General features: G+C 37.5%; 1 long non-coding RNA gene across 1 annotated transcript; it reads right to left on the reverse strand.

The window, feature by feature from the left end:
* Positions 1-1852: 1852 nt before the first annotated feature.
* Positions 1853-18759, reverse strand: LOC125367408. The gene is made up of 3 exons (XR_007214079.1): positions 18607-18759; positions 2083-2086; positions 1853-1865 (listed from the first exon to the last, which is right to left on the reverse strand). It is a non-coding gene; the product is annotated as an uncharacterized LOC125367408 (long non-coding RNA).
* Positions 18760-24616: the final 5857 nt, after the last annotated feature.

Consider the following 24616-nt stretch of genomic DNA (forward strand, 5'->3'; position numbering starts at 1 on the left):
GACTCAAAGTACCAGCTCCTTTGGGACACAGCAAAGGCAGTACTCAGAGGAAAATTTATATCTCTGAGTGCATACATCAACAAACTGGAGACACAGCAACTCAATAATTTAAGGAAGCACCTTACTTTCCTTGAGAGAGAACAACAAGCCAAAACGAAAATCAATAGATGGAAGCAAATAATTAAAATCAAAACAGAATTAAATCAATTAGAGATGAAAAAAACCCATCCAAAGAATCAACAAAACAAAGAGTAAGTTCCTTTGAAAAAATCAAAAAGATATACAGACCCCTGGCAAACCTGACCAAAAAACAAAGGCAGCACACTCAAATAAACAAGATAAGAGATGAAACAGGAAACATCGCCACAGAAATAACCGAAATTCAGAAAATAATAAGGGACTATTTTGCAAAAGAGGACTATAGACCGATTTCCCTGATGAACATAGATGCAAAAATTCTCAACAAAATTCTGGCCAATCGACTTCAAAAGGTCATCAAAAAAATCATACACCACGATCAAACTGGATTATTCCCAGGGATGCAAAGTTGGTTTAATATATGCAAGTCAATTAATGTAATCCACCACATCAACCAGAGCAAGCTAAAGAACAACATGGTTTTATCTCTGGATGCGGAAAAAGCGTTTGATAAAATCCAGCACCCATTTATGCTAAAAGCCCTGGAAAAACGGATTCCAGGGAACATTCCTGAATATAATCAAGGCAGTTTATGACAAACCAACAGCAAGCATAACTCTAAATGGTGAAAAACTAAAGCCATTCCCTTTAAAATCAGGAACAAGGCAGGGATGGCCACTCTCTCCCCTGCTCTTAAACATAGTACTAGAATACCTAGCCAGAACAATCAGGCAAGAAGAAAATATAAAGGGGATCCAAGTAGGAAAAGATGAAGTTAAACTCTCTCTCTTGGCAGATGACAAGATCCTATACCTAAAGAATCCCATAGACTCTACCCCCAAGCTACTAGAGCTGATCCAAAACTTTGGCAAAGTTCCAGGATATAAAATAAACCTTCAAAAATCAACGGCCTTTCTCTATGCTAACGACCCAAAGACCGAGGCTGATATCAAGAAAGCAACGCCCTTTGCAATAGCCCCCCAAAACATAAAATACCTAGGAATAACCTTAACCAAAGAAGTGAAAGACCTCTTTGAGGAGAATATTAAAACCTTGAAAAACGAAATTAAGTCAAAACTAAGGACATGGAAAATCCTCCCATGCTCCTGGATTGGGAGGATTAATATAACCAAAATTGCAATGTTGCCAAAGGCTATCTACACATTCAATGCAATGCCCATTAATATTCCAACACCATGTTTTGATGAAATAGAGGAAGCAATCGGGAAATTCATATGGAATTTTAAAAGACCTAGAATAACAAAAACAATCCTAAGCAGAAAGAACAGTGCTGGGGGAATTACAATACCCAAATTCAAGTTGTATTATAAAGCTATAGTAATAAAAACAGCTTGGTATTGGCACCGGAACAGTCCTGAAGACCAATGGAACAGAATTGAAGACCCGGGAATGAACCTACAGAACTACGCCTACTTAATCTTTGATAAAGGGGCTAAAACAATAGTTTGGAAGAAAGATAGCCTCTTTAACAAATTGTGCTGGAAAAACTGGCTCAACACATGCAACAAACTAAAACTAGATCCTTTTATATCACCCTGCACCAAAATCAATTCCAAATGGATTAAAGACCTTGAAATCAAAACCCACACCCTGAAAACACTAAAGGAAGAAGTAGGAGAAACACTTGGGCTCCTTGGCACAGGACGGAACTTCCTTACCAAAGACCCAGACATGCTAAAAATCAAAGAAAGGTTGGACAAATGGGACTGCATCAAACTGCAGAGCTTCTGCACGGCAAAGGACATAGCTTGCAAGATAAACAGAAATCCCACAGACTGGGAGAAGATCTTTACCGGCCATTCAATGGACAAAGGCCTCTTCTCTAAAATATATGCAGAACTAAAAAAATTAACTTCCTCCAAAACAAAACCACAAAGGACTAATAGCCTGCTCATCAAGTGGGCTAAAGACCTACAAAGAGACTTCTCTGATGAGGAAATGAGAATGGCCAATAGACATATGAAAAAGTGCTCTACATCACTGGCCATAAAAGAAATGCAAATCAAAACCACATTGAGATTGCATCTCACCCCAGTAAGAATGTCATATATCAAGAAAACTAACAATAACAGTTGTTGGAGGGGATGTGGCCAAAAGGGAGCCCTACTTCATTTTTGGTGGGAATGTAAACTGGTTCAGCCACTCTGGCAACCAATATGAAGAATCCTCAGAAGGCTAAATGTAGAACTCCCCTATGACCCAGCAACCCCACTTTTGGGTATTTATCGAAAAAACCACAAACAAAATCACAGTAAAGCCAGCAGCTCAACAATGTTCATTGCAGTGCAATTTGTCATAGCGAGAATCTGGAACCAACCCAGATGCCCCTCCATAGACGAATGGATCAGGAAAATGTGGTCCATATACACAATGGAATTTTATGCCTCTATCAGAAAGAATGACATTGCCCCATTTGTAAGGAAATGGAAGGACTTGGAAAAAATTTTACTAAGTGAAGTGAGCCAGACCCAAAGTAACATGGACTCTATGGTCTCCCTTATTGGGAATAATTAGCACAGGTTTAGGCAAGCCACAGGAGAGGATCACAAGAGCCCAATAGCAATACCCTTATGATCACATAAGATGATGCTAAGTGAAATGAACTCCATTTTATAGAAATGATTGTTATATCACAGTTGTAACGACTTTCAACATCCCATGTGTATCTGTAGTTTATACTGTTGATGATGTTCTTGTATCACCTTCTTGGATTGTATCTACACTATCTCTGTAATCTTATCTGAGTATATTGGAAACCGTGTATACTGGTATGAGAATTAGGAAATTGAGAGGGAATACCAATATTGAGAGACAAAGGGTAAACTAAGAGAAACAACAACAAAAGCAATACTTGCAAAACTGTATGGTGTAAGCGAACTGAACACCTCAGGGGGGGAAAGGGGGAGGGGGGAGGGGGTATGAGGGACATGTACAAACAGTACAAGAAATGTATCCAGTGCATAACGTATGAAACTGTAACCTCTCTGTATATCAGTTTTATAATAAAAATTAAAAAAAATGTTAAATGAAAAGTTTTACTCTTCAGACATCTATTCTAGAGTATGACAATGTGAACCATAAATTAATAGAGGTTTCATGGCCTCCACAAAAAGAAAGATAAATAAACTTCAAGTGTCCAATGAAAAGATAGCTACCCAGCTAAAGATTTGAGAGACAGCATTCAGAACCAAATTAACTAAGTAAAGAAGTCCATTCAGGACCTAAGAGAAAATTATAGGAAAGACATGGAAGCCATCAAGAACAACCAGTCAGATGAAGGGAGTTTCTAGATGAAGTAGCTAGCCTACAGAGGAGACTAGATAAAGCAGAGCATTAAATCTCAGGAACTGAAGATTCCCTAGAATAAAAAAACAATAAAACACCAATCCAATCAGAAAAAGAGATGACTCCAAGAGGTCCAAAATACAAGCCGAAAGTCCAATTTGAGGCTAATAGGTATCAAGGAAAACCTAGAGAAAGAAGTTAATGGAATAGGCAACTTATTTAACAGAATATTAGCTGAGGACTTCCCAAGTATACAGAAGGATAGGCCTATACAGATACAAGAGGCATTTAGAACCGAAAACTGACCAGAACACAATAGGGGACATGCCACAGATATGTTGTAATCAAAACAGAATCAATAGAGACCAAGGAAAGAATCCTTAAAGCTGCTAGGGAGAAGAACAGACTCACATAAAAAGGAAAAGTAATAAGAATAAGTCCAGACATTCCAGGAGATCCTGGAATGAAGCATGCCACAACCTAGAGAAAAATAACTATTAACCAAGAACGCTATACCCAGCTAAAATCTCATTCATAGCCAAAAGGTGAAATAAAAGTTTTCCACAGTAAGGAAATATTGAAACAATATATCTCCACAAAACCAGCTTTACAGAAAATACTCAAGGATGTGCTACACATGGAAAATAATCAAGATCACAATATAGAAAGAGAAATAAACCTTAAGTAGAAAATCAGGATATTAGTTCAAAAATGGAGATGACACAGCTTTTAAAAAGATAGCTATAATGAAAGAAACAAAGATCATCTCTCAATCCTAACTCTCAATATTAATGGACTTAATTCTCCATCAAACGACATAGGTTCATAAGTTGGATCAAAAATCAAGATCCATCTTTCTGCTGCCTCCAAGAGACACATCTATCCAGCAAAAGCAAACATCTTCTAAAACTGAAAGGCTGGAATCAAATCTATCAAGAAAACAGCCCCCACACGCAAGCTGGATTTGCAATCCTAGTATCAGATAAAATTGACTTCAAATTGAAAATGGTAAGAACAGAGAAAGAAGCATACTACATTTAATAAAAAAGATCTCTCGTACAGGAGGATATAACCATCCTAAATATCTACACCCCAAATACAGAAGCACCCACCTTCATCAAGCAAACACTACTGACTCTAATAACACTCATAGTTCCAAACACATTGATAGTTGGGGACTTTAACACTCCACTGTCACCCTGGACAGATCAACACACCAAAAACTGAGCAAATAAACCTCAGAACTACACAACTGCATAGACCAACTAGACTTCACCGACATCTACAGAACACTCCATCCAGCAACACCAGAATGTACATTCTTTTCAGCAGCACATGGAACATTCACCAGAGTAGATCACATCTTAGGGCACAAAAAAATTCTGTACAAATTCAGAAGTATCAAAATTATTCCCTGCATTCTCTCAGACCACAATGGAATAAAATTAGAGCTCAACTCAAGCAGCCACCACAGAAAATCTTACAATTCACAGACACTAAACGACACACTGCTGAACCACCAGTGGGTCATTGAAGAAATTTGAACAGAAATTCAAACGTTTGTTGAATTAAACCAAGATGAGTACACAAAGTACCAGTTCCTTTGGGAGACAGCAAAAGTAGTACTCAGAGTAAAATTTATTTCTCTGCGTACCTACGTCAACCAACTAGAGAAACCACAATTTAACAACTTAAGGAAACACCTTAAGCTCCTGGAAAGAGCACAACAAGCCAAAATCCAAGCCAATAGATGGAAGCAAATAGTTGAAAGCAAATCAGAATTAAATGACTTACAGTTTTTTTAAAAAAATTGAAAGAATCAACAAAACATAGAGTTGGTTCTTTGAAAAAATTAAAACAATAGACAGACCTCTAGCAAATCTGACCAAATAACGAAGGCAGAACACCCAAATAAACAAGAGCAGAGATGAAACAGATAAAATCACCACCGAAACAACCAAAATGTATGCCAACAAATTTGAGAACCTGGAAGAAATGGACGATTTTCTAGCAAAATTGATATCCCCAAACTCAACCATGTCGATTTAAATCTAAACAGACCCATATCCAGCATTGAAATAGAAACTGCAATAAGAGATCTCCCATCCAAGAAAAGCCCAGGTTCTGACGGATTCACAGCAGAATTCTACAAGAACTTCAAAACAGAACTCACACCAGTATTTCTCAAACTCTTCAATGAAATTGAAAGAGAAAGTTCACTGCCAAACATATTCTATGATGCCAGTATAACCCTCATCCCCAAACCAAGCGAGGAATAATCAAGGAAAGAGAACTATGGGCCAATTTCCCTGATGAACATTGATGCAAAAATATCAACAAAATTTGGCCTTAATTAGGTACAGGAATATTCCCTGGAATCCTACTTTCTTCAAAGCTTTTATCATAAATGGGTGCTGGATTTTATCAAATGCTTTTTCTGCATCTAGCAAAATCATCATGTGATTCTTGACCTTGCTGTAGTTGTTGTGGTGGATAACATTGATTGACTTGCGTATATGGAACCAGCTCTGCATACCAGGGATGAATCCAGTTTGGTCATAGTGTATGATGTTTCCGGTGACCTGTTGAAGTCAATTGGCCAAAATTGATAACAGAGTTCAAGGAAGTCATAGGAACTTTATAGGGAAGGAAATATTAACAGTAATTGTGATTACCCATGACAAATGGTTTCATTGTGTCATTCACCTTTCTGTGCCAGGTACAAAATGGAGCTGGTGCATTGATAAAAATACTATGTTTCCCTGTATCCTTGCATTTAGCATGCCTTTTGCCTTTGACTGCCAGTATTCTAAAAATAATCACTGTAATAAAGACAAGATTTTCCATTGATTTGCATAAATTAAACAATTACAAGTTATCTTTTATTTTGCCATTCTCACGTCTTGCATGAATATCCTAGCATAAAATTTTACTTCTATAAATACATGTATGCTTAACAGAATGTAGAATGAGAATATCCCCCCATGACTTGAAGTTTTGGATAAAGCCCTAATACCCAGAATAGCAGGTAATTATCAATCCCTCATGCAAATGAGTATCTTTAGGCTTGTCCTTATAGAACTTAGAAAAATGAAATTATTCCAGAATCCCTCAAGTCCAAACACACACCTCCCAATTGTATAGGAAAAGATCTGAGTTACAAAGGGTTCTTGAAGAAACAATTTTCTATAAAGAATTACTGATCTGAGGAAGAGTAGAGGTGAAATTATTATATTTTCTACAGGAAATGCCACTACCAGGCTGGAAGGCAGCAGTAAAAAAGAGAATGGCATAATATAACAGTAATATCTTGTCTTTCTCCTACAGAACTGAAGGCTGGAGGTTCAAATTCAGATGGTAGCAGACCCACACTCCTGTGAAGGTTCTTTTTTCCTTATCCCTTTCAGCTTCTAGTGCTCTCAGGATGTCACTTATATTTGATATTAGAAATAATTTAGTTCTTCTTTACATACTATGATTTTCAATCAGCTCTTCCATTTACAAAGGAAACTGTCATACTGGATAAATACTAGGAACGTATGGTTGGTTCCATCTATAAAGACATGTTCAAATAAGATCATTCACAAGTACCTACAGTGAGGATTTCTACATGCTTGCTGGTGGGGCTGATAGGTAAAATTCAACTAGGAACAACAAGAATGCTGAATGTTTTTATTAGACTTTATCACATATTTCCCCAAATACAAAATATGTCAATGTATTAAAGCTTTATTTTGAATTAATGATTTAACATTAATTTAAAATCTTACATAGATTCTATACATTGCTATTGAAAACATGGCTTTGTAGCCCAATTGAGCGTGTCTGACAGAATACTACAGTCTGTTTTTCTTATCAATAACAATTTATTCTTGAGAGTAGGAAGATGATTGTTGCCACACCACCTAATATTCATGGACAGTTCTCTTCATTGTGGACTCAAGTGTTAAAAACCTTCCCTTGAGATTCTGTTGTAAGGGAATGGGTCTCCTTCATGAGGGCTTGACATGACCTAAACCTCACCCTTAACACCATCAACTTGAGGGCCAGAACCTTAATGTACAAGTTTCTGGAAGATAGAAACATTCAGACAAAAAGCAAATGGCATATATAAAGAGAAACATGGCCACACATACAAATAAGAAAATAAAATTATGTGAATATATACAACAAAGTTAAAAGTGAATATAATGTGGTAGTTAGGATGGCAGGTGAATGATTATTTCTCTGTACATGATTTTTTTCTGCATTAAAACGTGGCTTTTATTTTATTTCAAATTTTTATTATCAAACTGATGTACAGAGAGGTTACAGTTTCATACGCTAGGCATTGGATACATTTCTTGTACTGTTTGTTACCTTGTCCCTCATACCCCACTCCCTCGTCCCGCTTTCCCTTCCCCCCCCCCCCCCGAGGTGTTCAGTTCACTTTCACCGAACAGTTTTGCAAGTATTGCTTTTGTTGTTGTCTTTTTTTTACCCTGTGTCTCTCAATTTGGTATTCCCTTTCAATGTCCTACTTCCAATACCAGTATACACGGTTTCCAGTATACTCAGATAAGATTACAGAGATAGTGTAGGTACAACAACTGGAAGGTGATACAAGAACATCATCAATAATAGAAGCTACAGATACAGATGGGACGTTGAGAGTAGTTAAAACTGTGATATAACAATCGTTTCCATAACATGGGGTTCATATCACTTAGCATCATCTTATGTGATCATAAGGGTATAGCTATTGGGCTATCGTGATGCTCTGCTATGACTTGGTTAAACCTGTACTAATTATTCACAATAAGGGAGACCAAAGAGTCCATGTTTCTTTGGATCTGGCACACTTCACATAGTATAATTTTTTCAAAGTCCTTCAGTTCCTTACAAATGGGGAAATGCCATTCTTTCTGATAGAGGCATAAAACTCCATTGTGTATATGGACCACATTTTCCTGATCCATTCGTCTACTGAGGGTCATCTGGGTTGGTTCCAGATTCTAGCTATGACAAATTACGCTGCGATGAAAATTGTTGTGCTGGTGGCATTACTGAGATTTTGTTTGTGTTCTTTTGGATAGATACCCAAAAGTGGGGCTGCTGGGTCATAGGGGATTTCTATATTTAGCCTTCTGAGGAATTTCCATACTGCTTCCCAGAGTGGCTGAACCAGTTTACATACCCACCAACAATAAAGTAGTTTTCCCTTTTGGCCACATCCCCTCCAAAAATTGTTATTGTTAGTTTTCTTGATATATGACATTCTTACTGGGGTGAGATGGAATCTCAATGTGGTTTTGATTTGCATTTCTTTTATGGCCAGTGATGTAGAGCATTTTTCCATATGTCTCTTGGCCATTTTCATTTCCTTGTCAAAGAAGTCTCTTTGTAAGTCTATAGCCCACTTGATGAGGGGGCTATTGGTTTTTTGTGGTTTTGTTTTGGAAAAAGGTAATTTTTTTAGTTTTGCATATATTTTAGAGAAGAGGCCTTTGTCCGTTGAATGGCTGGTAAAGATTTTCTCCGAATCTGTGGGCTTTTGGTTTATCTTGCGAGCTATGTCCTTTGCTGTGCAGAAGCTCTGCAGTTTGATGCAGTCCCATTTGTCCGCCCTTCCTTTGATTTGTAGCCTTTCTGGGTCATTGTTAAGGAAATTCCATCCTGTGCCAAGGAGCCCAAGTGTTTCTCCTACTCCTTCCGTTAGTGTTTTCAGAGTGTTTGTTTTGATTTCAAGGTCTTTAATCCATTTGGAATTGATTTTGGTGCAGGGTGATATATAAGGATCTAGTTCTAGTTTGTTGCATGTGTTGAGCCAGTTTTGCCAACACCACTTGTTAAAGAGGCTATCTTTCTTCCAAACTATTATTTTAGCTCCTTTATCAAAGATTAAGTAGGCGTAGTTCTGTGGGTTCAATACCGAGTCTTCAATTCTGTTCCATTGCTCTTCAGGCCTGTTCACGGTGCAAATACAAAGCTGTTTTTATTACTATAGGTTTATAATACAACTTGAAGTAGGGTATTGTAATTCCTCCAGCACTGTTCTTTCTGCTTAGGATTGTTTTTGCTATTCTAGTTCTTTTATTGTTCCATATGAATTTCTGGATTGCTTCCTCTATTTTATTAAAAAAAAACTGTGTTGTGGTATTAATGGGTATTAAATTGAATTTGTAGATAGCCTTAGGCAGTATTGCCATTTTGATTATATTAATCCTCCCAATCCAGGAGCATGGGAGGTTTTTCCATTTCCTTAGTTCTGACATAATTTCATTTTTCAAGCTTTTAAAGTTCTCCTCAAATAGGACATTCACTTCTTTAGTTAAGGTTATTCCTAGGTATTTTATGTTTCGGGGGCTATTGCAAAAGGAGTTGCTTTCCTTATCTCCGCCTCGGTCTTCAGGTCGTTAGCATAGGGAAAGGCTATTGATTTTTGAGGGTTTATTTTATATTCTGCAACCTTGCCAAAGTTTTGGATCAGCTCTAGTTGCTTCGGGGTAGAGTCTATGGGATTCTTTATGTATAGGATCATGTCATCTGTGAAGAGAGGTAGTTTAACTTCATCTTTTCCTATTTGGATCCCCTTTATATTTTCTTCTTGCCTAATTGCTCTGGCTAGGAATTCTAGTACTATGTTGAAGAGCAGGGGAGAGAGAGGCTATCCCTGCCTTGTTCCTGATGTTAAAGGGATTGGCTTTCGTTTTTCACCATTTAGAGTTATGCTTGCTGTTGGATTGTCATAAACTACCTTGATTATATTCAGGAATGTTCCCTGGAATCCCAGTTTTTTCAGGGCTTTTAGCATAAATGGGTGCTGGATTTTATCGAACGCTTTTTCCGCATTCAGAGATAAAACCATGTGGTTCTTTAGCTTGCTCTGGTTGATGTGGTGGATTACATTAATTGACTTGCATATATTAAACCAACTTTGCATCCCTGGGAATAATCCAGTTTGATCGTGGTGTATGATTTTTTTGATGACCTGTTGAAATCGATTGGCCAGAATTTTGTTGAGAATGTTTACATCTATGTTCATCAGAGACAGCGGTCTATACTCCCCTTTCCCTGATGTGTCCCTGCCATGTTTGGGGATGAAGGTTATACTGGCTTCATTGAAAGTGTCAGGTAGCGAACGTTCCCTTTCTATTTCATTGAAGAGTTTGAGAAATATTGGTGTGAGTTCTGTTTTGAAGGCCTTGTAGAATTTTGCAGTGAATCCATCTGGACCTGGGCTTTTCTTGGATGGGAGATCATTTATTGCCATTTCTATTTCAATACTGTATATAGGTCTGTTTAGAAGGTTTAAATCTTCATGGTTCAGTTGGGGATATGAATTTTTTCTTGGCATCATTCATTTCTTCCAGGTTCTTTAATTTGTTGGCATAAAGGTTTGCAAAATAGTCCCATATTATTTTCTGAATTTCGGTTATTTCTGTGGTGATGTTACCTGTTTCATCTCTTATCTTCTTTATTTCAGTGTGCTGCCTTCGTTTTTTGGTCAGGTTTGCCAGGGGTCTGTCTATCTTGTTGATTAATTTCAAAGAACCTACTCTTTGTTTTGTTGATTCTTTCAATGCTTTTTTTCATCTCTAATTGATTTAATTCTTATTTGATTTTAATTATTTGCTTCCATCTATTGACTTGGGGTTTGGCTTGTTGTTCTCTCTCAAGGAAATTAAGGTGCTTCCTTAAATTACTGAGTTGCTGTTTCTCCAGTTTGTTGATGTATGCACGAAGAGATATAAATTTTCCTCTGAGTACTGCCTTTTCTGTGTTCCAAAGGAGCTGGTACTTCGTTTCCTCAACTTGGTTGAATTCCGTAAACATTTGAATTTTCCTTTTAATTTCTTCAATGACCCACTGATGGTTCAGCAGTGTGTCGTTTAGTCTCCATGAATTGTAGCAATTTCTGTGGTGGCTGTTTGAGTTGAGCTCTAATTTTATTCCCTTGTGGTCTGAGAGAATGAAGGGAATGGATTTGATACTTCTGAATTTGTACAGATTTTCTTTGTGCCCTAAGATGTGATCTATTTTGGAGAATGTTCCATGTGCTTCTGAGAAGAATGTGTATCATGTTGTTGCTGGGTGGAATATTCTGTAGACGTCGGTTCAGTCTAGTTGGTCTATGCAATTATTTAGTTCTGTGGTTTCTTTGTTCAGTTTTTGGCGTGTTCATCTGTCCAGCGGTGACAGTGGAGTGTTAAAGTCCCCAACTATCAATGTGTTTGGGTCTATGAGTGTTTTTAGAGTCAGTAGTGTTTGTTTGATGAAGTTGGGTGCTCCTGTATTTGGTGTGTAGATATTTAGAATGGTTATATCTTCCTGTCGGAGAGATCCCTTTACTAGTATGTAGTAACCTTCTTTGTCTCTTTCTACCTTTTTTAATTTGAAGTCAATTTTGTCTGATACTAGGTTTGCAACTCCAGCCTGCTTATGGGGGCCATTTGCTTGATAGATTTGATTGCAGCCTTTCACTTTTAGAAGATGTTTACTTTTGCTGCATAGATGTGTCTCTTGGAGGCAGCAGAAAGATGGATCTTGATTTTTGATCCAACTTACGAGCCTATGTCGTTTGATTGGAGAATTAAGTCCATTAATGTTGAGAGTTAGAATTGAGAGATGATCGTTTGTTCCTTTCATTATCACTATTTTGTTTAAAGCTGTGTCTTCCCATTTCTTGATCTGATGTTTACTATTTAGGGTTCATTTCTCTGTCTGTGTTGGGATCTTGATTATTTCCCCTGTATAGTACATCTTTGAGGATTTTCAGTAAAGCTGGTTTGGTGGAGATATATTGTTTCAGTTTTTCCTTACTGTGGAAGACTTTTATTTGACCTTCAGCTATGAAGGAGAGTTTGGCTGGGTACAAAATTCTTGGTTGGTAGTTATTTTTATTTAGTGTTTGGTGTACTTCATTCCAGGCTCTCCTTGCTTTCATGGTCTCTGCTGAGAAGTCTGGGGTAATTCTGATTGCTTTTCCTTTATATGTGATTGTTTTCTTCTCCCTAACAGCTTTAAGGATTCTTTCCTTGTACTCTACTGATCCTGTTTTGATCACAATGTGTCGTGGGATGTCCTATTCTGGTCTGGTCGGTTTGGGGTTCTAAATGCCTCTTGTATCTGTATAGGCCTTTCCTTCTGGATATTTGGGAAGTTCTCAGCTATATTCTGCTAAATAGGTTGCCTATCCCATTTACTACTTTCTCCAAGTTTTCCTCAGTACCTATTATCCTTAAATTGGGCTTCCTGATGGTGTCTTGAATCTCCCATAGCGATTTGTTTTGTTGATTGGACTGGATTTGTATTGATTTCTTTCTTTCTCCATAGAATCTGAGGGATCTTGACCTCCTGAAATTCGATCCTCTGCTTCAGTTAGTCAGGACTGTAGCCTAGCTACTTGATTTCAAATCTCTTTTCCTTCTGACTGGTCATTCCTGATGATTTCCATGTCATTTCTTTGGTCTTGTATGGACTTCTTTACTTCATTAACTTCATTACTATGGTTTTGAGGGTTGTCTCTCAAATGTTTAAGCAGGTTAGCTACCCTTTCATTTGACTCTTGAAGTTCATTTATCTTTCTATTTGTGGATGCCATGCATTAATTTTTGCTTTGCCTCCTTTGTAGAGCTATTTGGGGGTTTTCTTCTATGTCTTTGATTGACTGCTCTGCTTCCTGCTTGTTTTGAGTGGGGGATAAGACTTCATTGTTTGCCATCTTTCTTGTGTTCCTTCTGTCCATTTGAATTGTGAATGCCACTCTAACAGCACCTATGAGCACCGTTTAAGATTCAAAGCAGCTCTTACGAAGCACTGTTGTGTATATCTTACAAGTTCACAATTATATACAGATAGCCTGTATCCCTGTCTATAAAATTAGATTTGGTGTTCCTAAAGAATACAATTTCAATATAACAACAAATCTTGGGCCCTGTATTCAGTAGTTACTTATTTACTCTTTCAACCGTATAAGGAATTCTTGTTTTTATATTAAGTTCTTTTAGAACTGGCTTTCTCTATGAACCCCTTTGAATCACTCGGATTAAGCTGGGATACCCTCTATCCAATAACCAGGAGTCAATGGAAACTGGAGGTCCAGGCAGTAAGTCTAGAGGGTAAGTTGGAGGTAGTAAGGAGAATAGAGGAAAATTTATTGGGGGGGGGGGTGATTTTGGTTTAGTTTCAATGACGTGGAAATGTGGAGAAGAGTTGAATCAATAGAAAGAACAAGGTTAAAATGATAGACAATTGAGAGTTAGCAGAAAAGAATGGAGGTGTTATTCATAGGAAAGTAATTTTTAAAGAAAGAGAACGCAAAGAGAGAAATAAAGTAAAAATAGTGCAAGACAGATGCACAAAACAGAAAAAAAATATTTAAAAATAAAAAAAAATAAATAGGAAAGAAAACCAGAAAAGGAACAACCCAAATAAACAGAAAATTATAAAAAAAAAACTTGATAAAACCAACAGGTAAAAATATAAAACAAACAAACAAACAAAAAATCAATGACCTTTCAGAGGTGAAAAAAAAAATTTTTTTAAGTTTAAAAATTGTTTGAAAAGAAAAAAAATGGAGTCCTCCTTGTTTGGGTGGTCTTTCCCCGGTCTCTGGTTTCCTTGTGATGGTCTGCCGTCTATTTTCCTGATTGGCTGGGTTTGACTTGATTTCAGTTTGCAGGGTGGTTCTGTTCTGACCCTTCTTCCGTTTTGGCGCAATCCTGGGTCTCTGTGGTTTGCACAGCTTGCAGGTGGGCCTTGGGCGTCCTCTATAGATGGGGACTTGAGCAGTCTCAGGAATCATGGCTCCTCTGTCTGCTGTGGGGCTACTGCCTTTAACGCCTGGTTTTGAATAGGCTGTGGACTCAGCCTGGCTGAGAGTTGCTTGCCTGGGGGAGGCTCCTCCCTCCTGGGAGTGGGAGCCACCTTGGTGGAGGTGACTATGGAACACAGCTCCGTTTCGTGCTGAGAATTGGGCTTCCTCTGTGACAGGACCGTTTAACTTTCTCAGGAACTGTTTGTTCCCCTGTCTGGCGTTTCCATGCCGCCGGGAGCTGCTTGCCGCTTTTGGTTTAAATTTAGAAATTCCCGTGGGCAGGAGGCACCTCTGGCTAAGCTGAGGCCCAGGACACGCCTCCAGCCTGGACAGGGGGCGTTCTCCTGGGCGGAGCTGGCTCTCACTGGTCGGTCCCTCTTGCCCTTTCCAAAGATGGCTCCTTTGAACTCGCTTTCCCCAGGCCCGCTTTAGTTCCAATCTGGTCTGACCCTATGCCAGTAGCAAAGATGGCGCTTTGCCCTGGCAGTGGGGGAAGGGCTGCCTTGCAGAAGCTGCTCTGTGAGTGCGAGTGAGAATATCTTTCGTGGGGGTACTCATGCTTTCTCTGTGATTTCAGGTCATCTGTGCTCAGCTGCCGTCTGGAGTATTTGTCTCTGGTCTATGCTTTGTGCTTTCGCTGCGGGGAGTGCGGGTTGCTGTGCCAGGTACTGTGCAGGCACCGGCACTGGCGTGGCGGTGGGATGCCACTTGGAGCTCAAATCTGTGTTTGCAGATGAGCAAAGTCGATTTTTCCTTCCTGGCCAGAATCCCTGTACTATTAGAACTTACTCTGGCTGTCTTTCTAGGAGTAAAAGTTTCTATGGGGTGAGAAAACTGTGATGTCGGAGGGAGCTCAGGTAGTGCTCTGCAGCTCCTCCGCTGTCTTCCTGGAAGTTCTCTGTACATTTTTTTTAAAAAAAAAATTCATGTGGTAAGAATAAACTCTCAACTTGGAAACTTGTATGTATATATGCTTTTTCCTAGAAGAACATTTTCTGTACTCTCTCCTTCACTACAAAAACTTGCCCCAAATAAATATTTAACCAGAGATAAAAGTTTACAAATCCATTTTATTCTGTTACAAGCTGAGTTTCTACATAAAATATACACTATCAATCTTTAGTTTCTGTTAATATAAACAACTGACTTCAAGATTACAAAAAATACCAGCACAACAATGTTCTTCACAGCACAATTTGTCATTGCAAAAATATGGAATCAACCCAGATGCCCCTCAGTAGACAAGTGGATCAGGAAATGTGGTATGCATACACAATGGAATTTTATTCCTCTATCAGAAAGAAAGACATTGCCCCATTTGTAAGGAAATGTAAAGTTTTGGGAAAAAATTATACTACGTGAAGGGAGGGAGACCCAAAGAAACATGGACTTTATGGTTTCCCTCATAGGAAATAGTTATTACAGGTTTGGGCTAGTCACATCAGAGGATCACAAGAGCCCAATAACTACACTCTCATGAACACAAAAGATGATGCTAAGGGAAATAATCTCCATGTTATGGAAATGAGTGATATATCAGTGTCGTAATTAATTTAAACATACCATGTGAAACTTTAGATTTAGCTTTCTGTTGTTGTTGTTGATGATCCTCTTGTATCCCCTTCCTGTGGTTGTCCATGTGACATCACTGTATCTCATCTGAGTACCCTGGATACTGTATATACTGGTATTAGAACTAGGGAAGGGAAAGAGAATATCAAAATCTAGAAATAAAGGCTAAAAAGACAAATGATTCCAAAAGCAATACTTACAAAATTATTTGATGCAAACCAATTGAAAAACTCATGGGGGGGAGAGGGAAAAAGGGAGGGGGAAGGGGGAAATGAGGGAGGAGGTAACAAATTGTACAAGAAATGTACCCACTGTCTTACGTATGAAACTGTAACTCCCCTGTACATCACTTTGACAATAAATAATTAATTATTTTTTTAAAACAAAGATTACAAAAAGACTTCCTGGAATATGGCAGAGGAGCACCAGAGCTGTAGCTGAGCATCCTCCGACATCACAGTTTTACCACTCCAAAGAAACTTTTACGCCTAGAATGGTAGCCCAAGTAAGTTATAACAGTATAGGGATTCTTGCCAAGAAGGAAAAATTGACTTTGCTCTCCTAAAAACACAGATTTGATCTCTGGGCGTCATTCCTCTGCCATGCTAGTGCCAGAGCTGGCACAGTACCCTGGTCTCTGTGCACCTAAAGCACACAACAGTGACCAAGGAGAACTCCTCCAGATGGCGGCAGACAGATGCAGATCGCAGCTTGAGCACGGACAAGCTGAAATCACAGAGAAAGCATGAGTACCCCACAAAAGCCATTCTCACTCATGCCCAAAGAGCAGCTTCTGGGAGGTAGCCCTTTCCCCACCACCAGAGCAAAGTGCCATCTTGGACACTGGCATAGAGTCAAACCAGACTGGACCTAAAGCAGGCCTGGGGAAAGTGAGGACCAATGGACCATCTTTGAAAAAGGCAAGAGGGACCGACCAGTGAGAGCCAGCTCCATCCAGAAGAACAACGCCTGCCCAGATGGGAGGCTTGTCCCGGACTGCAGCTCACACACTCAGGTGAACTAAGCCAGAAGCCAGGTGAGCTAAGCCAGATTTCCTAAAAAAAAATGATATCCCCAAATTCAACCATGAAGATTTAAACCTTCTAAACAGACCCATATCCAGCATTGACATAGAAACGGCAATAGGTCCTCTCCCATCCAAGATAATCCCAGGTCCAGACGGAATCACAGCAGAATTCTACAAGGCCTTCCAAACATAACTCACAGAAGCATTTCTCAAACTCTTCAATGAAATTGAAAGAGAAAGTTCACTACCAGACACATTCTATGAAGCCAGTACAACCATCATCCCAAAGTCAGGCAGGGACTCATCACAGAAAGAGAAGTGTACACCGATTTCCCTGATGAGCACTGATACAAAAATTCTCAAAAATATTTGGGCCAATCTACTTCAACAAGTCATCCAAAAAATCATACACCACGAGCAAACTGGAATCATCCAAGGGATGCAAAGTTGGTTGAATGTACGCAAGTCAATTAATGTAATCCACCACATCAACCAGAGCAAGGTAAACAACCACATGGTTATATCTCTGGATGTGGAAAAGCCATTCGATAAAATCCAGCACCCATTTTTGCTAAAAGCCTTGGAAAAACTGAGATTTCAGGGAACACTCTTGAATATAATAAAGGCAGTTTATGACATGACAAACCAATAGCAAGCATAATTCTAAATGGTGAAAATTTAAAGCCATTCCCTTTAAAATCAGGAGCAAGACAGGGACGACTGCTCTCTCTCTCCTTCTCTTCAACATAGTACTAGAATTCCTAGCCAGAGCAATTAGGCAAGAAGAAAATATAAAGGTGATCCGAATATGAAAAGATGAAGTTAAACTTTCTCTCTTTGCACATAACATGACCTATACCTAAAGAACCCCATAGACTCATCTCCCGAGCTATTAGAGCTGATCCAAAACTTTGCAAAGTTGCAGGATATAAAGTAGACCCTCAAAAATCAATGGCCTTTCTATATGCTAATGATCTGAAAAACTAGGCTCAAATCAGGAAAGCAATTGCTTTTGCAATAGCCTCCAAAAACATAAAATACCTAGGAATAACCTTAACCAAAGAAATGAAAAACCTCTATGATGAGAACTTTAAAAACATGAAAAACAAAATTAAAGCAGAACTAAGGAAATGGAAAAACCTCCCATGCTACTGGATTTGGAGGATTAATATAATCAAAATGGCAATACTGCCAAAGGCTATCTACAAATTCAATGCAATACCCATTAATATCCCAACACCATTTTTTAAATAGAGGAAGCAATCCATAAATTCCTATGGCACAATAAAAGACCCAGAATATCAAAAAAAAATCCTAAGCAGAAAGAACAGTGCTGGAGGAATTACAATACCCTACTTCAAGCTCTATTATAAAGCTATAGTAAGTTTGGCATTGGCAGAGAAACAGGAATGAAGACCAATGGAACAGAATTGTAGACCCAGAAATGAACCCACAGAACTCTGTCTACTTAATCTTTGATGAAAGATCTAAAAAAATAGTCTGGAGGAAAGATAGCCTCTTTAACAAATGGTGCTGGCAAAACTGGTTCAACACATGCAACAAACTAAAACTAGATCCTTATATATCTCCCTCCACCAATATCAATTCCAAATGGATCAAAGACCTAGAAATAAAAACAGATACCCTGAAAACAGTAAAGGAAGGAGTAGGAGAAACACTGGGGCTCCTTGGCACAGGACAGAAATTCCTGAACAAAGACCCAGAAATGCTACAAATGAAAGAAAGAATGAACAAGTATGACTACATCAAACTGCAGAACTTCTGCACTGCAAAGGACATATCTAGCAAGTTAAACAGAAAACCTACAGATTGAGAAAATATCTTTACCATCCATACAACAGAAAAAGGCCTCATATGTAATATATATGCAGAACTAAAAACAGTAAATTCCTCCAAAACAAAACCGCAAAGTACCAATATCCCCTCACAAGTGGGCTAAAGACTTAAGAAACTTCTCTGATGAGGAAATGAGAATGGCCAAGAGACATACAAAAAAGTGCTCTACATCACTGACCATAAAAGAAATGCAAATCAAAGCAACATTGAGATTCCATCTCACCCCAGTAAGAATGTCCTTTATCAAGAAAACTAACAAAAACAAATATGGAGGGTATGTGGCCAAAAGGGAACCCTACTTCATTGTAGTTGGGAATGCAAACTGGTTCAGCCACTCTGTCATTTGGCATGGAGATTCCTTAGAAGGCTAAACATAGAGCTACCCTATGACCCAGCAGCCCCACTTTTGGGCATCTACCCAAAAGACCACCCACAAGAACACATTAAAGCCACCAGCACAACAATGTTCATTGCAGTATAATTTGTCATAGCTAGAATATGGAACCAATCCAGATGTCCCTCAGTAGACGAATGGATCAGGAAAATATGGTACATATACACAATGGAATTTTATGCCTTTATCAGAAAGAATGACATTGCCCCATTTGTAAGGAAATGGAAAGACTTGGAAAAAAATATACTAAGTGAAGTGAACCAAACTCAAAGAAACATGGACTTTATGGTCTCCCTCATAGAGAATAATTAGCACAGGTTTAGGCTAGTGACAATAGAGGATGACAAGAGCGTAATAGGTATGCCCTTTTAAATGCATAAGATGATGCTAAGTGAAATGAACTCCATGTTATGGAAACGACTGTTATATCACTGTTGTAATTATTTTCAATGTGCTATGTGTAACCGTAGCTTCTATTGTTGATCTTTTTGTATTCCCTTCCTGTGGTGTACCTGCACTATCTCTGTATCTTATCTGAGTATATTGGAAACCGTGTATACTGGTAATAGAACTAGGCAACTGAAAGGGAATACCAAAATCGAGACACAGGGTAAAAAAGACAATGTCTACAAAAGCAATACTTGCAAAACTGTTTGGTGTAAATGACCTGAACAACTCATGGGGGGAAAGGGAAAGGAGGTAGGGAGAGTGGGGAATGTGGTAGGAGGTAACATACAGTACAAGAAATGTATCCAATGCTAACGTCTGAAACTGTAACCTGTCTGTATATCAGTTTGAAAATAAAAATTTTTTAAAAATTTAAAAAAAAAATCAAAGTGACAGAACAAGGACCTTACTGTGTAATTAAACCCTCCTAAAACAATAAAGTTATTGTGGATAAATAATTTGCTTTTTAAGTGCTTAGAGATAAGTTAATGCCAGTAAAACTAACATGCAAAACAGTCCTAGGAAAGTTGCTTTACCCTGTGGTGGTGGGGATAAAATCATTTTTACTGTTTGTTTACTTCTAGGAAAGCCAAATGCCACTGAGAGAATGTATTAGGTGATTTAAAAATTGACAATTGGAAAATTAGATAATTTAATATTATGATTTGCTAATCTTTCTAGAAGGCAACAATTTATCCTGTGGTATTTTGTGAAATACTGAGAAGTTTAGGTATCACATTTGCTGTCAACACATAAGATGTATAAACTTACTAAATACGCATTAGCTATTGCACTATTTTGCTAACTGAGCCCCATGCCCACTAGAATTTCCTTGTAAAGTCTGGATTCTGGAATTTCATAAGTGCAACATTGAGCAAGTTACAAACCATTCTGTCTCCATTTTCTTTGTTATAAAGTGAGCATGCCAGCCAGCATTTCGAGCTGAGGCAGTTACTGTGGGGGTTCTTAAACACACCATACCGTGAAGGTAGAAAATGTCCCCTTTACATTTTCAGCTCCATCACACATTTAAGAGTGATTCACAGATGACTTGCTGGAGTATTTTAGGTTAGTTCCAAACTGACTTGAAACAAAACCCATCCCAATTTAATACAGGAACCCAAAGAGCTGACCAATTCTAACATTATAGTACACTCTGAGATAATAATTGTGCATCCTTTTGATTAAAAAAAACTAAAGACAGAAAGAAAGTCATTGTATCTGTCGCTATTGTTTGGCTCAATATTATATCCAAAGAATACTGTCAAGAGGAATTCGTCTTAGTTCCCTTTGTTTATTACTAAAGTAAGACCCCATCTGATTTAGTAATACAAATATCTTTCTTTGTTTTCAAAATAAACTGTATAAGCATGACAAGGGCCAAGGAGGACCTGCAGCTTAAAGGGTTTAGAAATAGAGAGGAAAGGGAATCGGTAATGTTTGGCCACAATACTTTGAAATTTATCTTTTGTAGCATAAAAGATGGGGCTGAGGTAAAGATGGGAAGTGTTAGCTGACAGAAATCTCACAGAAATATGTGAGCTACTATTTAGCCAATGACAGAAACACACAAACACAGAGACATACCATTGTAAACAAAAAAATCCATCAAGAAAATGGGCAATGTTAATACATATGTATACACTTACATACCAGCCAATATATTTGTGTATGAGTATGTAAGCTAAATCTGGCTTCCACATATAAGGGAAAAATGGTTTATTTATCTATCTGGACCTTAGTTGAACATATTTTTTTTCCAAGTCTTTCCATTTCTTTGCAAGTGGTACAACATTGTTCTTTCTAATGAATGAGTAAAATTGCATAGTTGTACTGGTGTTTTTATTGTACCTTGGTTTAAAATTTTTGGGGGTAAATTCCCATGAGTGGGATTGCTATACCATAGGGTAGATTCAAGGGAGTTCTCAAATAATATAAATCTTTAGAAAGCCAAAATCAAAGTTCAGTACAATTAAACAACAGAGATCAGGTATTAGAAAGGGGTCAGGTGGAATCAAAGGGAAAAGAGTAAGAGGAGAAGAGGTGAAAAATGCAGACAAGAATCTAACGTAAATCCTGCACAATTAAGACAAGGGAATGAAGCAGTGGGTAGGGGAGAGATAGGTGAGACTGTTTAAAGGGGTGACATTGATCAACGTATATAGTATTCATATGCTGCTTTGCTAAATGAAAATTCTTTTGTTCAACTCTTTAAAGAAAATAAAAATCTTTTCAATAATACCAAAAAATCCAAGAAAAAGAAAATGAGCAATTTAAAAATAACCATAAAATATTAATAAACATGTTAGAAGAACATTACTGTAACATGTACACTTAAAACAAAAGAGACAGTACCAAGAAATTGATAATTTTCAAAGGACAGGATAAAGCTCCAAAATTAAATGATATTTATTACACACACACACACACACACACACACACACACACACACACACACCTTTTGGGCACTCATTAGTCTTTTTAATATCACACTGTTACTGTTTTTCAGTGAATTTAGCCAGGTGGTTCTTTTTAGACAGGTAATCTGTTTACCCAGGTGTCTAAGATGAGGAGGCCCTTTTCCCCTATGTTTCTAAATACCTTGTAGTAAAGGTGTCTGGAAGACAAAGTCTAGTATAAAGTTTTACAGAAATGATATTTATGGATATCTGCAACTAGATAATATTTTAAAATTTTCATTCTGTGCTCCTACTGTAACTTTGAATTTCCAGATGATTTTATATAATAGTTCCATTCAGTTTGACTAGGTTATTGAAACCTGAAAAACTACCTTTCTGTATAAAAGCCTCAAGTTAGATTATCAGTAGGTTCAGATGGATTTTATGGGTCAGCATCTGGACAGATGTCTTAATTCCATCCTTGCTATGACCCCATTTGCAAGTTGTTTCTGTAAGGGGAAAGGAAGGAAAACAAGAACTTGTGTACTCTGAGGTGGAGCAGATGGATAATAGAGTAGTTTAGTAATGTAAGGGAGACTTACCTAAGGTTTGTATTCTTGGTTAATTATCTTCAATGAAAAAATGATTCACATGATTCAATAATGAAAGACAAAATAATTAGCCCATAATTGAATCACTGTCATATGCAAAAGGTGACGCATTACAGCAAACAATTATTCACTTAAAATACTTTACTGGAATATTGTAATAGCATTTACATAGTCATATTTGAAAATAGAAATTTACTGACAACTTAGTAATTTTCTTTCTTGAAATAATTTTTAATACAACTATGATCTCATATTGACTAAACTCTTATAATAAAATTATCCCATATCCGAAATATTTGTACAGGCAAAGAAATTCCATTAGAAAAAAATGTAAAATTGAAAACATAAAATATAAACATAATTCTTTGTTAAATTGTCTTTCTTGAAATTTTCTTTCTTAAAAATACTTCTTCAAACAGTACAAGAAATGTACCCAAAGCCTAACGTATGAAACTGTAACCTCTCTGTATATCACTTTGACAATAAATCAATATAAAAAATATTTCTTTAGAGTCAGGCAGTGATGACTCAGGCTGTGTCCTAGTAGCTAACACAGATGTAATATCTGCTTATGGTTTGAGGCCAGCTTTGACAAATAAATTTCACATTGTTCCATCTCAATAGAAAAAGCTGAGAACAGCAGCACATGCCTCTCATTCCAGCTCTAACAGGAAGCAGAAACAGGAGAATCATGTTAGGTAGGCCTAGGGGGAAAATGCAAGATCTTATCTCCAAGATAACCAGAGAAAAACAGCTGAAGGCATAGCTCAAGTTGATAGTTCACCTGCTTAGCAAGTGCAAATAAGCTTAGAGTTCAAGATGCACTCTGAGAAACAGGAGACTCAAGGTGGTCCTCTCATTCTGCATTGGGCCAGGAGTTCCACTGAAATACTTGATTCAAACTTTTTGTTTCATGATGGTTGAGGAAAATAGGATCCATTTGGAGATGCACAAAGCTACTTATCTAAATTGCCTTCATCTTCAAAGTAGCTTTCAAAGGTTTGTTTCCAGTTCTTTCACCATGTTTTATTCTGAGATCAAAGGTTACAGAGTATAATTGTATTCTTAATTGATGTGTCATGGATTGTCAGATGAACTTTACAAGTATCTGAAGGAATATTGATTAAGTTCTCTTTAGGCAGAAGGCCTTTCTCTGCTGGGATTTTGAGTTCAAAATAATTGTAAGTATGCCTTTTGTCAGCACTTATGCTTAAAATCTCAATTCCTAAGCTCTGAATAATAGTTTTGTGGATAGAAAGAGTATTAGAAAACTTGCTTTATATCTTGATATATGGCCAGTGTATTGTCAATTGTACCAAAAAATTAATGTCAGAAAAAATAAAGGAAGTATATCATAAAGAGAAAATTAGTCGAAGAAACTTAGATGAAATGGTATGATAAGTAAAATATTGGTTATATATTTCCTTACTATGAATAGCAAAAATTATATACAGTGGATTACATTGCTATTTAAACAGTAACATTGAATAAAATCATTTTTCTGTCAATGAAATATAAAGGAGGATGCTTTGAATGTCTTCATAAAAGACACTTAATAAATAGTCCAATGGAAATAACTTGAGTGAAGATTTAGTTAAAAGTATACAACATTTATTTTTAATAATATTTATTAAAATGTATGCAAAATATACCACAAACTTATAACAGATTCTATGCCTAGATTATGTAGTTTACTTAAACACATATTAGAGATCAACTTAAAATGGGTAGAATAAAATATATTTATCACTTATTAACTGGGCACCCAAATAGTTCACTGAAAACTCTCTTTCTCCTTTTTCTGTCTGCCTCTAGTTTATAAAGCTTCTTACACCACAGCCAACTATCCCCACACTCTAACCTCATAAAATTTTTTGTTCTTAGGGTAAAATGCAAGTGTTTGCAAGGTGGATTTGCTTTCCTATATTTCAAACATCAGATGCTACTGTACCTAGCTTAGCAAGAAACAAATTATGAAAGCATGTTTAGAAACACTGATAGAAGGATTAGAAAAGCAGACAATGTGCTCAGCTCTCAGGGACAACTTCCAAGAATCGGTCTCATAGA

Source organism: Perognathus longimembris, chromosome 19 (genome assembly GCF_023159225.1).
Source record: "Perognathus longimembris pacificus isolate PPM17 chromosome 19, ASM2315922v1, whole genome shotgun sequence".
Lineage (NCBI taxonomy): Eukaryota > Metazoa > Chordata > Mammalia > Rodentia > Heteromyidae > Perognathus > Perognathus longimembris.